We start from the raw sequence: 14,621 nt of genomic DNA on the forward strand, positions 1-14,621 counted from the left end.
TTAAAACTCAGTGTGTATGATTCCTGTTTTCTGGGTGAAGAAGATGAATTCGAGTGAACTGCACAGAGAATGCAGAGGATGAGTGTGCACTGGTTATTCTACATGTTCTTTCTCCCAATCACACTGTTTCGGCTGATAGACATCACTGGGCTTTGGCAATCTGGAGGCTCAGGTCTATGAACAAACCCTCATTAAGTTAAGTGGTGCCTCTTCCAAGGACATCTGCTACCAGAAGTTTCAAATATACACAACAAAACATAATATTCCAGCTTTCAGAAACATCATGATTAACATAGAAGTATTGTTCTCCAAAAGGGCCAAGTTACAAATTGAGATATTGCTTCAGTATCTTAGAACTACAAAACTTCCAGTCTTTCACCACTTCTTCTTTTCCTTTTATTATTTCACTTATTTAGACCCTCTCACTCTCTATACACTGGAACGGGTATGACACTGAAAATGAATGTGATGAGTAAGTGACATAAGCACTTGTTAATCTTTACCTGCAGAACTGACACAAGACACCACCCTGCCTTTCACAAAGCTTGTTCTCTAATAAGATAATGTCATGTGGATGTTTTCATATGCATAAAGTGCTACAAAAAAGACACACGCATGGCCATTTTCGCTACATCAGTCTTCGTTATAAACTATAGCACTGAGGTGGCTAGATTTCCAAATGAACCCAGATGAGTTGCACCAAAATAATGAACCGATATAAGCATTTTTTATGTTTACAGTCACAAAAAGAAGTTTGTTTTGATTCATTTTATTTTACATATTTGTGATGCTGAGAAACAGATAACTAAATGGTTATTTAACCCGATGCTATTAAATAAACTGAATGAATGCAAATTGCTACATTTTCTGATAATAAAATTTTAAGGGGAAAAAAAGTTTTCTAAATGCCCCCATTGGGGGAAGTAAATTTTTGCTGGGTTAGAGTTAAAGGGAACATTTTCCCCAACACCGAATTTATGCAAAATTTGAATATGTATTTGAGTCAGCCAATACCCAGTAGTGAAATTAAGATGATTATAGTGCTTGAATGGTATAGAGGACAACAGGTATTCCAAATGGGAGGAGGAGAGAGGAAATTCTACAAGTCTTTGAAAATTTATGACGGAATGTGACCTTTCTTGCTTTTTAGAAAGGATTGGCTTTAATTTACCCAGGTCTTCCCCATCATCCCTTGATCCACCAGTATGGGGCTGCATTCTGTGTACTATAGCGTAATTTGGTTTAATGCATTTCATATATGTTGTGCCAGATTACAAGGCAGCTTACCCATGTTCAAAACATGCATTAGGCTACGGCTTTGTCACATAGTGTGTTATTTACAATCACTTGTAAATCCAGAAGGATACACATACAGAGAAATCAAAGCAGGAGGTAGAGATTGTTTTAATGTGATTATATTGGCATCTGATATGATGGTGCTTTGGACAATATTGACATGAGTGAGGATTCTAGGTAGCAACTGTTCAATACCATCCGTTGGACTTCTCTGATAGACCACTTAACTATCTCAGCTTTCCCAGTGATCATCTCATTTATCTAGGATTATTGCACTGAATTTACTGTTTGGTTTTCTTCCAGAACTGAAATGTCAAGCCCAGTGTCATGTATGCAGTAGCTTTGTGCTGTGAGAGCTTCGCAGATCCCCCCAAAGCTGCTAGCAGTTGATCTTTGGATAGAGCTAGAAATAAATAAATCCTCTTTAGCAGATCAATATTCATCCCATTTAATGCTTGATGTGAAACTTGTGGATTTGTGGTTGTAATGCTGATGTACAGCTAATCGTTGAAATGGGCATCGGGGCTTTTATAGCATGGCAACATATTGTCAGGCAGGAAGGGAAAGAGGTGGCGAACACAGCCTGGAAAAAATATGGTAAGTTTATATAAATTTGCTGCACATTTGGAATCCACATGGGGTGTTTTACTATGCAATAATAGAAGATAATAACGTGGATAACAAATGGATCTGCTTTGGAAAAGAAATCCTTGTGGCCTTTCATTTATTCTGGGACTCTGGTGCCAAAGAAATTGATACTGAAATATATCCCTTAGCTAATTTTTATAATGACCTATCGTTTACAATTGCCAATAGCTACAGCACCAAAAAAGTTTAGAATAAATGTCAGAAACTGGGAGGAACAATGACGTTTTCACACCAGCAATTCATTGTCAAGATGAAGAGGCTCAAAGAATGGAGACTCAAATTGTGTCCTGAACAATTAACTCAAATAACAAAAAAGATGTCTTCCTAGTGAGCAAGGTTTTAAACACGATTAACGTCAATAGTTACAGTATTTTTTCTAGGCAATAGTGTGAAAGTTCTTAGACTGCAAGGGTTAAATGTATCCCTTTCCAGTGAACAATTTTTTTTCTGTAGATATGTGATAATTCATACTGTCATGGTGTCAGAAAAAAGCAAGTTGGTGCCAGGCATTCTCTGCATGCAATAACCTTCAGCCCAAGGACATGAGCTGTAATACAGACATTTGTGGTCATCAATGGTATACATATTTTCAACCCTATTTCTTGATTGTTAATTGAATATAATGCAAGCAAAATGTGCACACGATCTCTGTGTGAAAACCTTGACTTCCCAAATTCTTACAGATTTAGGCTGCCCCTGCTGAATTTTAGTAAGCACCAGGACTTATTTATTAAAGGGACGACGCTTTTGTAAATAAAGCATGAGAAATATGCACTTACTGTAAGTATTGAAACTAGAGAACTGGTATTGATTTGTTTTCCCTGGAGACACGAGATTCTTTCTCAAATAGTAGGTTTTCATTTAAGTTTACTGAGAAATGAAACATTATAATCTTGACGTGGTGGGAGAAGTCATTAAGCTTAAAACAGGCAGAGTAACATCTGTTGGCTCCAGATACCCAGTGGACTGTTCTGGAGTGTCACCTCACCTTTACCACTGGAAAATGACGCTTTCACCTGGATCCAGACCGCAGGCGGCCGCAATTCCCCCGGTTGGCAACGCTTACCGGAGGAGCAAGCAGGTCATGGTCACAAGATAATGTTTATCTGGGGAGGAGTAAATCAGTAAACAGGGGGGGAAAGGTATGTTTATGCCTGAGGCCATGAGAGTTGGGAAACAGCAAGGTGCAAGGCCCAAGAGGACAATTGGAAGTGCGCGTGGGTGTGTCTGCGACCGTGTTTGCGTGTGAGCTCGTGCACATGCATGCAGGGGTACGTTCAGCTGGCCTGGATATGCAAAGAGGCGTGATGATATATGAACGCGCAAGCACTCAGACACGCCCTGTCTGCACTGTGTCGTGCGTGTGAGTGTGAGTGTGAGTGCCTGTACACAAACAACAATATCTTGATCATAATCTAGGGCTCAAAAAGGTGGATGTATTTGAAAATATCTTTCCTGAAAATAAAAATTTTAAAGTTGATGTGAATTCATGGATGACTAACAAAAAAATGAGTCCCAGAATCTATGGTGTCTTTTCTCTACCTTTAAATTTTGAGGTTGACGTCAGGGAAGATAAACTGCCTTTTACGCTACACAGCAAACCTTTTAGCTGAAGGATGTCGGGCTGGTGGACTGACTGTGACAATTCTTACATAGGTCTAGAATGACACCTTGGTCAGGGATTTTGCATTTTTTTTAATCCAGAAATTAAATACTATTCAAGTTCTGGACATTTAATTTTAAGAAGTTATTATTAAGAACTTCATACCTGGCACGTTATTTGACATAGTGGGTCATAAAAAAACTGGTAAGCAGTGGCATGTTTTGCATTTCTCACAATAGTTACAATCTCTCACTTGATTTCTAGTGAGTACTGTCCATGCAGATTCTTAGGAATGAAGAGAAACTATGTCCCCAAGCCCAAGATAGCACGACTTTCCTCATCCTCTCCCCTCAGTTACCATGCTGCTCATCTAGAGAAGAAAAGTCTTTGAAAACTTAAAAAATCATATTTTCTTAGGTTTACCCTTTTATGTGTGTTGGCTCAGAATACAAGAGACACACAATGCATTTGCCCTTACATGTGTAATTTTCCTGTTTATTCATTTCTTCAACAAATATTTGAGTACATTTTGTACCACAGGCCAAGGTGTGACCCTTGATCTCCAGGGTGTCACACCTCTTATTTTCCCCTTCTTTCCTTAGTCCCTAAACATTGGCATATATTTTTTTGAGATGTCCATATGTGTCAACCACACCAAATTATTTGGGGAGCAGCATGAAGCATAAATAATACAAAAGTGGTTGGGTTGGCGAATAGTGAACAACAATTAATAGATATTCTATCAAGACGTGCACATGGATAGATGGATGTGTAGCTAGCCAGTGGACAGTGCGAAGAGACCTACATTACTATGTTTTCCTAGTTACTCACAAACTAAAGAGCTACGATAATTCTCATAGACCAGAACCTACCATTCGCACAACTGATTACATTCTTCTATGGGAAACAAAAATCACCCCGGCTGAATTATACACAGAAAGAATCCTACACAACAGGTTCAGCTTCCTAAGATAGAGAAAAATAACACTTATTTTTCTACTGGAAATGAGCTGATTTAAGTACCACCTACAGGTAGCTAGAGTGGAAAATGAGAGGGAAAATTCAATGATTTTGAAACTCTTTACAGAAAGATCATCTTAGAGAGAAAGGGTATCTGTAGGATGAATTTCTTTTGTTCAAAATGTATGTGTTTATTATAAAAGTGAGAATCAGGTTATAGTAAGTGAGTAGGTCCTACAGTCTGTCTTTCTGGAATGATAGGCTTTGAAGGTCACATATTGCCCTGAATAATGTATTGGTTGTTGATGTCTTCCAGGGAGTTTAGAATCAAAATGGTAGAGTCACATAATCCTTGAACATGTTTTGGTTCAACTTTCTAAAAATTCTAAACCAAATCAGTGGTAGAATCGTGGTGGTCTAGGTGGGAACTAGGAATATTCACATTTAGACCAAATGAGTCCTTTGCCTAAAAGATTTTCTCTTGTGAAATGTCTTCCATGGACTTCTGTCCCCAAGATAGACCTGGTCTTGGGAGTCACTGGTGGATGGACTTCTATCAGCACATTCCGGCTGTGCAAATACAGTCGGTGATATTTTAACTCAAATTTGCCAGAAAGAAAACTATTTCAATGTGGAAGTTTATCACTTTACCTCACTTCCACTAATCCTTGTCAAAATATTATAAATAACATAGAGCTTAGAGTTGCAAAAAAGAGACCTAAAAAGACTTAACCAAAAAGCTTTTGTAAAAGATTCCAGTAAAACCTTACAACAGATAACTAAACCAACCCACTTTGATCCATGTGAATTATCTATAGTCCTTATCCCTCTTATCTTTAAAAAAAATGGGAGAGAAAAAAACCCTCATATTTTAAACAGATTATTTTAAAGGAGCTTTCCTCAAATTAAAAAAAAAAAAAAAGTCCACTGAGATTTCAAAATATTTCTATAGGTAAGTAACTCCTCCTGCAAGGAGAAAGAGTCTGAGTTGCTCTGGTTTTGCAAACCTTCGGTGCCTTCCCATTGCTGGGAAGCGTCGGGTTTCCTTGAAAATCTCCCTGAAAAGACCTGTGTCCTTCCTCTTTCCATGAAGACCATGAATGAGCAGGGTTTCACACACAGACAACGACAGGGAGACACTTTGATGTTCCAATCATTCCACAGCAAGTTTTGGCATTCTTCAGAAATAATGAAAAGGATCTTTGGCGAATTTCTATTTTGTTTTCGTTCTGCCTTCAGCTCCCAGAGGCGGGTTTAGGCAGGAAGCATGGCCCGCACCGCTCAGCCAGCTCTGGAGGGATTAGTTACAGCAAGAAGGCTGTTGTGTGCATCTGAGTCATTTCTTTTTCTTTTACGGTAGCAATTCTAAAGGAAAAATTCACACACACATCGGCATGCCAAATCCTACCTTTATGATATGTATATCTGGTCAAAACTTTTAATATAAAATCACCTAAAAATCATTGGTGGCTAATTGGAATGCCCTTTTTATGATAATGCTTTCTTGGACTCTAAAGACACGGGGTTTCTTATTTCTGAATAAAATGTTATTCTAGTCATAAAATTACATAACATATCTAGTTGGATGGGGCTTTGTGCCTCCTCATTATGACGTCAATTGATTTCACAGGGTGTCCCGAAAGTCGCCATGCATAGGGAAAATAGGAAATTGTAGCTCAATGTACCTTTACTTATAAAATATTCATTACAAAATTTTACAGAATTTTCCCTTTGGATGGAGACTTTTGGGACACCCCTCAGAGACAAGCAAGGGTAAGGGCAAGAGAGTGGAATTGAGCAACCAAGGCAAAGAAGGCCTTCCCATGGGTTTTGAGAATAACTAGGAGGATGTTAAAAGTGAGAAAGCAATCTAAATTGTCCCCAACGCTTTGTAACTAAACTACATATGCAATGAGAAAACTTAATGTTCAAAAATATAAATTCCTAGCTAGCACTGTTCCAAGCTGGAAAAATAAAATCCATCTTTGGAAATATGCCAAAGCAGAAATCTATTCTAAAATGTCAGTGAGGATTTGTTTCTGCTACGCCTAAAATTGCATCACTTCTTAAAGGTGATCATTTTATCTTCTGCACTCCAAGCAGTCTCCAAAACCTAGAACAAGCCGGAGGGAGGCAAATGAACCAACTTAATTAAAAAGTTAATGCCCCCAGTTTTAACTTTATTTCCTTTCATATATGCTTTCATTGGATTTGTTTGGAAATCTTCTCTGACTATGAGGTCATGGATTGTATGATCATAAAAGTGAAACAAAAAATATTTTAAGGGTGAGCAAGTTGCCGTAACAGTTTTGTAATTTTCTCCCAAATGTTGGTTCCAGAACTACTTTACAAATATAGCTGTGTCAGTGGTACAAAGAACGCCTACATTCAAAATGGAAACTTCACGTAGCCAGGCAGGATTTTGATCCTAGAATACGTGTTATTCCAAATTCTGCAAGAGGAATATCACAAAAAGCACTCAGAAGGTTGGTTTACTCCCGCAAGAACTTCACTGCTGGTGGAGTTTGGAGAAGTAGACCAGACTTGACAACATATTCATTTCTTAATATAGCGCATAGGACATTTCTTTTTTTCTGCCTCATTATCATATATCCATTAACCAAAATATCAGAGTTAATGCTTAGTTACTATTAACAATTAGAAAATTCACTTGGCCAATTAATAGAAACAGCTCTGTGATTATTGTGCCTTGAATATTCCATTTATTAATATTCATTACTAAAAAGGAGCTGATGGATTTTAACATCCCAAGAATTTTCATGATTTTGTTTGAAATAGTGGCTTGTGTTTGGCTTGAGGGTATCAAGGCCAACACAACCGCTTTTGATAATTTGTGGCATCAGGGAAAATCTAGGTAGGAAAGTAAAGAATTAGAATGCTTATTTGAAATTAAAATGAACGTTAATTCCTTAATTTACTAATTGCTTTGCTGCAGAAATTGGACAGCGTTCAGTATGTAACAAGATACAAAGCAAGCTAAGGAAGACTTTCATATTAAATTACTCTGCTATTTAATACGAAAGTGATTTTAGAAAAAAATAATTATCAAGATAATTGCGTCAGCATGTATCTTCCTTGCATGTGTAGAGACACGTAACCTCATTTACCCTGATTCTGTTAGATAAGTGGACCGACTCTAAGAGTTTCTCTGGTTCCATTTAAAATGAAAATACAAATACAAAAAACTACAGTGAAAGATAACTTGGATCAAAAGTATTTGCAGGAGTCGAGTGGGTAGTATCTCCTTCTCCCCCCCTCCTCCTTTCCCCCCTCAGCACACACACTCACACACACGTGCACACACACACTCATGCACACGCCTTTACCCACGTGTTTTGATGCTCCAGTTAATCACAATCATTCAAAGTTTCAATGTCTATGTGTCATTCTCCCCTTTCACTGTGGGATAGGCAGGTGCCATTTGCATTTTTTGTTTTGCCTAACTATTCCTGTTAGAAGAAGTCACATTTGCCAGCATTTATTTATAGAAGTATTTAACTAAGCATTACTCAGCTTGTTTGTTAACGTTTCTTGCAGTCTTGTGGGTAGTGAAGTCGAACAGGCCTGGAACTACACCATTACGCAATCACCTTTAGAATATGGTTGCACAATAATTGTGAAACGTGGGGTCAACGCACGGACATCTTTTTGTTTTCTGGCCTAAAACGACAGCAGAGGGAGCCCCTGCACGACTAAAGAGGACTTTTCAGGGTGTGAAATTGTGCATGATGCCCTCTACTGGAGTCGTTGCTAAAGAGTTTTGATTTCAAAAAGAAATGCGTCAGCATTGTATTCCAAACTTCACCGTAGCTTCTTTTGCTACCAGTCATCATAATGGGTATAGCAGTATATTCAAAATAAAATTAATTTTAATTACTTTCAATTTTAAAAACTAAACATATGCTTTACATTTTTTACATGAAATTTCGGATTGATAAATCAAACAAATTTCCGCAGAAATTCCATTCTTCCAAAATTTCTATCATTGCTGAATAGTTACATTAGTTTCTCTCCATAATTATATAACTCCTATGTATTCAAGAATCCTAACATACACTATATAGATGATGCTATACATGTGACAATGATGTAACGGTATCATTTTAATGTAAAATAATTTTGCAGTGGGTGAGAGAATCCATTTAAAAGGGTTTAGATTCAGGGCTTGTACTGGCTGATTGATGTATAGTTAATAAATGTGTTTTTCTTGTGATAGTTAACTGATAATCCCAATTACTGAATATCATTTCAATTTCTGGAAATAAATCGGATATTTAATAGCAAAGAGTTTAGTTGATGTTTTGCTTCCAGTTTTGACTGAATGGACTGGTTATTTTGGATATTAAGCATTTTGAGTCTGTAACATTTATTTCAAATTTATATATTTTATACTTAAAATGGTAGATTATAAATGTTATATGTGGATATATAGCACTAATTTGCAAAAATTACACTGTTTATTCAAGAAAAACTTAGGAGGACATTAATGACTCCCATAGTAAGGAAAAAAAAACATATTATTCAACTTACTGAAAATAAGCAACTTTTCCTTCTCACCTGCTCTGAAAATGAACATTTAACCTTCTATGGCTGAGATGATTACCTGAAAAGCTGCCTCACCTTTTCTACTTTGTTTGGGCTGAAAGACCAAGGAGAAATTAGGCCCATCTCTGACTGTTTATGTCCCTATATCTTTGAGTTGTTTTCACTGCCTTACAAAACCAATTCTCACACCAGCCTGATCCTATTAGATGAACCACAAATTACACAGACTATCCCATTTGGGTTTTATACCCAAGGGTTATTTAATAAGCAAAAATTCACATTATTGTAATAATGAAGAATTTCATGAGCCTAATGAATATGTTAGCCACGTGTTAAGTGCTTTCAAATGCATTGTCTTCTGCAGTCCTCAAACAAGCCAATGAGATGAGCCTGTTAGTACTCCTGTATTACAGATGAGAAAATTCAGGCTTAAAGAAGTAAAAAAACTGACCAAGGGCATGCAGGGGGTCAATGACAGGGCTGAAGTTGAAACCTCTTTTCTGACACCAAGCCCTTGCTCTTAACTAGCCTTGGCTTTGTTGTATCATGTCCTGTTGGAAACAGTGGAACTCTGCCTAAATAAATCTTAAGGTTTGACTGTGGAAGAAGAGGCTATAAAATAGTTCCTTACATTTAAGACAACCCTTGCGCTGTGCACCAGCTAGCTGTCTGCATGTTCTTCTGAGAACAAACAGCATGACCCTGCATTTGTAGTCCATATGAACTATCATAAATGCATCCCATTTGATAGAAACTACTTATATTTTTCTTCTTCAGGAATACAACAATACAGAGAGATACGTGAGTGCCTGAGTGGGCACGTGCCTCTGTACTTTTTGAAATTTATATAGAACATTCTATATATTTTATGATATTTTTCAACCTTCATGATTCTTATGTTGTAAATTATAGGGTAGAAATGTCATCTCACTGCTACGCTTTTCTTATTACCCCCAGCTCTTTCGAATAGCTAAAATACCAATCAATTAAGGATGAATGCAAGATACATAAAATTATATAATTATTATCACAATCAATTTTAACTGAAGGATTACATTTGGTGTATACTATAAAACAGGTATACAGATTGAGATAAAACCCAGTCATTGTGACCCCAGAGTTTGCCTCCCAAATCCAAACATTACTATTGAAAGGAATGCGGGGAAGGGATTTGTTTTGCAGGCATGTCCATTAAGGTTAACCCCAATGGAAAATATTCAATTTGATTTTGAACATGTTATTTGAAAAACTTCCTGCCTTGAAAGGAGTATTGCTTTATGCAGCAAAAGGAACTATTTAATGAATGAGGCTGATATTAAGCATAAAGAAGTACAATTTCTTTGTCAACAATCCACACCTTGTAGGAAGATTGAATGTGATCCTGTGCCCAGGACACTTATCACAGAGCTAGCAGATGGTAGCCATTGGAATTTGAGTTGATTTAAGCATTAGAGAGCAGGTTGAAGCATGGGCCTTTAAATATTCCAAACATGAAATTTTTTAAGTCTATGAATCTTTGAATACTGACACCGAGCTTTCTCCCTAAATCCAAACTGTATGCCCGCCTTGTGTAATTCAAAATCTCCACCCTGCACATGATACGGAGGATCGCACATCTGGGGTCAGTAAATTATGAAAAACCACTCAGTACTTTCTGCTTGGAGAGGTAAAGAGGTCGTCCCAAATACCAGATTTGCCGAATGTTATGCTCATTGCCTTATGAAATCTAGCTCTGCGAATATATTCATGTAAATACGTGAAGCACCAAGCCTGTTACATCACTGATACATCAGCAGACATGCCAATAACAACAGAACAGCTCTCTTCCTGCAATTATTAACACATCTTCTAACGTAATCAAATTAACCCAAGGACTTTCGGATGCTAATACACAGATTCATACAGCCTATCTGATTAATAAATCTAATGGGCCTGAGAGGGAAGAGAGTAAGTCAGGATGGAGAGAAAATTCCCTATGACTCTTCCCATAATTTGTAAAATACCTAATAGCCAATGGGGTGGTATCTTTGATTCAAAACACTCCATCAAGTATAACGAGATATTGAGGCCTTGGAGCATGCCACAGTCTACAACAATAAAATATAGGCATTTTTTACCCATTTTATTTGCTCTGGAACCTGAAAAATCTTTGACATCAGCCCACAGGGCAAAACAGGAAGAAAGGATTTGTGATCCAGGAAAACTAGTAGACACTGGTCCATTTCTTTTTGAATTATTTTCTAATAATAACTAATGCTTATTGAATTTATTGCTGACATTATGGCACACTACATATGAGAGGAGAAAATATCTTTCTTAATTCCTTTGTTGACAGGATTAGCATTAAGTTAACGGCTAATCCAAAGCTCTCATTTTAGCTTACAAATATTATTAATTCTTAATGGGTATAGCAATGTCAAACTTTCTGTCTTGACCAACTTCACGTCATAAACATTATGAAAAAGTAGGGAGGAAAGAAAGAGGGGAAGGAATGGCAGGGAGTAAAGTAAAGAAGAAGGGTAGAAAGCCGGTATTATTGGTCTGAACTCTAGATGTGTATGAGAGTACCATTGAATAATACTTCATTATGAATTTCTTTATACTGTCTCATTGTTTCTTATCTTGAACTATTTCTTTTTGTTTGCTATCAAAACATTTCCATTTCCAAAAACCAGTTTATTCGCCCTAAGGCTATGATACGGGGATACTCCCACCCCCTTCATTTGGTATTTCTAGTATTCCTTTCTTGTTATTCCATGATTGCCCCTTAGGCCAGTTAGTTATAAGAATGAGGATCTGAATACAAGAAACTAGTATACAGGACATGGGTCTGGTTGTGATTCTCTCATGATCCTTTGTGTGAAGGGAAGAATGTCACGTGACCCTCATAAACACCACTTTTCTTCTTCCTAAACAATGGTCGGTAGAAGTAGTCATGTTCTTGCCACAGGGAAAGAGTCTCATGAGATACTTAATCTAAAATTCCTTTTAGAAATACAAAGGGCTTTCTAAATTCAAGGCAGTATGTTAAGAAAATATCCCCCCAAACGATGCCAATGGGATTGGGAAAGACCTTGACTTTCCTGATTTTCACTTCGATTCTAAACATTTGAGTCCACCGAGGCTATAGTCAAAGCCCTACTCTTCTGGAAAATATCATAGAATTTTAAAAATATGGCTGCAAAGAGCAAAAGGAGATCTGTGTCTCGAGAGAAAAGGTCTACAGATTGAATGCTGCACAGAAAACCATTTATTCACTTTGCAAAGATGAAAGGATGGAAGGGCCCGGAGGGTTCATAAAACTTGTCCACTTGGAGAGGCTCTTATCAGACACAGTGGTTGGAGAAGCATCTGCAGTCTCAAAGAAAACCCTAAATATTGTCCACGGAAAATGTCTAAACACATCTTAAAACTCCACTGTTGTTTATCATATTTTTTACCTTTCATGAAAGCATCTCTCCCCCACACCCTTTTACTTGAGAAAAATCTGTGCAGAATTAGGATTACATTTTACAGATTTGTTCTGCATTAACATAATCTAACAACGTACTCTGCTAACTAATTAAAATGTAATTACAAGGTACTGAAGGTCCTAAGTTGCTCTGTAGAAAAAAGATGTTTCTTATATTCGGAATATTTGAGTTTATTGAATTAAGTTCAAACCCCTACATTTTTATTTCACATATTCTGTTCGACTGAGAAGGGCTGATAAATGAATAGGCTATTATTTGGCCAATAGGCCTATACAACTTTTTATCATGAAATGGAACTAGATCATAAAGATTTAAATGCAAGAGAATGACATATCGACCATAAGGGGAAAATATCCAAGAAGAGTGAAGGAAAGTGATTGAAAAAAACAGAGAAATGGGGAAATAGTTGTTAAGGACCTGAGGAAGGAAGGAAGGGCAGAGATTGACCAAGAACCAGACCGAGTGAGCGATTATCTCTGTCCATAAGTATTTGTCGTCATAGAATTTAAGCTCTACTACAATGGGCAATTTTGACCTCCCTGTACATAAACATATACTCTCCTAACTCTTTGCTGTAGCCTAATCCACCTGAGAAAGGAGGGAACAGGAAGTGGTCTGGAAACTCACATACACTATTGCCCAATTTCAAGGTTGACATCTGTGGGCTGGGTGCCTTGCACAGGCAAATTCTCTCAATGGAAGCTACGGCATAACCGAGCACCGATGGGAATTTTTTTGACACTCCACGAAACTTTAGTGTAAATAGGAATACTGACTCCCACTGAAGAGCTAGCACTGTTCAAATTTTATGACTTTTTGGAACTTGATTTAAAAAAAGTTAGGTGTTTATGCCTTGAGAGGTCTATCAATACCTCACTGGGCAAGGACCATGTTCACTGGTGCAGTGAAAGATACAGATTTACATCAGTCTCTCCAGTGGCGATGTTTTGTTGATATTCAGAATTATAATCAGAAGCAGTAAAACCCTTGTTGGTGTCAGAAATTCCGGGATAGGATCGAAGAGGGAGAGTGTGGAGGTGGGAGGTGGAGGTCGTGGGGACTAAACTGATCTTCTCCAGAGTGTGTTTTGTGAAACACGAAACTAGATAGATACTCTCTGTCTTTGCAAAATGTTTCTTTGATCAAATAAGTTTAGGAAACAATGGAGATGAAAGATGCTCTTACAGTAAGTACACACAGGCCAACACACAGAGCAATGGCTCTGCAAACTCCCCAGGAGAACATTTCTCAAACCTTTATGTCCACTGGTTTCACGGACATATTTGGAACCATTAGCTGTGAAAGATGGCAGTGTAACCTATGGGAGCCACATCAGACTTTATGTCAGCAAAAAGCGAGGCAAGACGTGGCACACCGGGAAGACATCACTGTCATCCAGAACAGCGCTTCATGTAGGTCAGTCCTAGTATTGCAGCTGTAAACGCCTGGGAAATTCTACACACTAAGGTCTTTGCCACTGTCGTTAGTATTTCTTCACTAAATTATCCTCAGTCCTGGCTGTATATTAGAGTCACCTGGGAGTCTTTTTACACCTAAAAGTCGATTCCAATTTAACTGATTTGGGCTGGGACCCCGAGCATCAGCATTTGCAAAACCTCCTCCGGCAACTCTAATGCAGTCGGGGTCAGAAGCACAATGGTAAACATTTTTGTGGGCATACATTTTGAGACCCATGACAATGTTTAGCTTATAATGACAAGCTTGGTCAGCCCACCTGGCTGTGGCGTGGCCTTTTGTAAAAGGCATTTGTAATGGATGGGGCTTACAAATCCTATCGTTCAATGCTCAGCAGCCGGGTTCCTCCCTCCTAACATGTTTTGTTTTGCTTTAATGTGTTGCCCCCTGGTTATGGTCTCTCCTCTAGGCTCTTTCCCCGGCTCCGGCCTCCCAGAGAGGAGTATTCCTGTCGCCTCCCTCTCTTTGCTATGAGGAATAACTCACAGGAGAAAACAGCTTTGCTGGTCGTGCAGCTGAGGATAATCGGGTTTGGAGCCCCCACCCTCTAAATGTACACGGGCCAGGGCAAGCTGCTTCCTTCTCAGCTACCTTGGAGG

This window comes from Lemur catta, chromosome 26 (assembly GCF_020740605.2).
Source record: "Lemur catta isolate mLemCat1 chromosome 26, mLemCat1.pri, whole genome shotgun sequence".
Lineage (NCBI taxonomy): Eukaryota > Metazoa > Chordata > Mammalia > Primates > Lemuridae > Lemur > Lemur catta.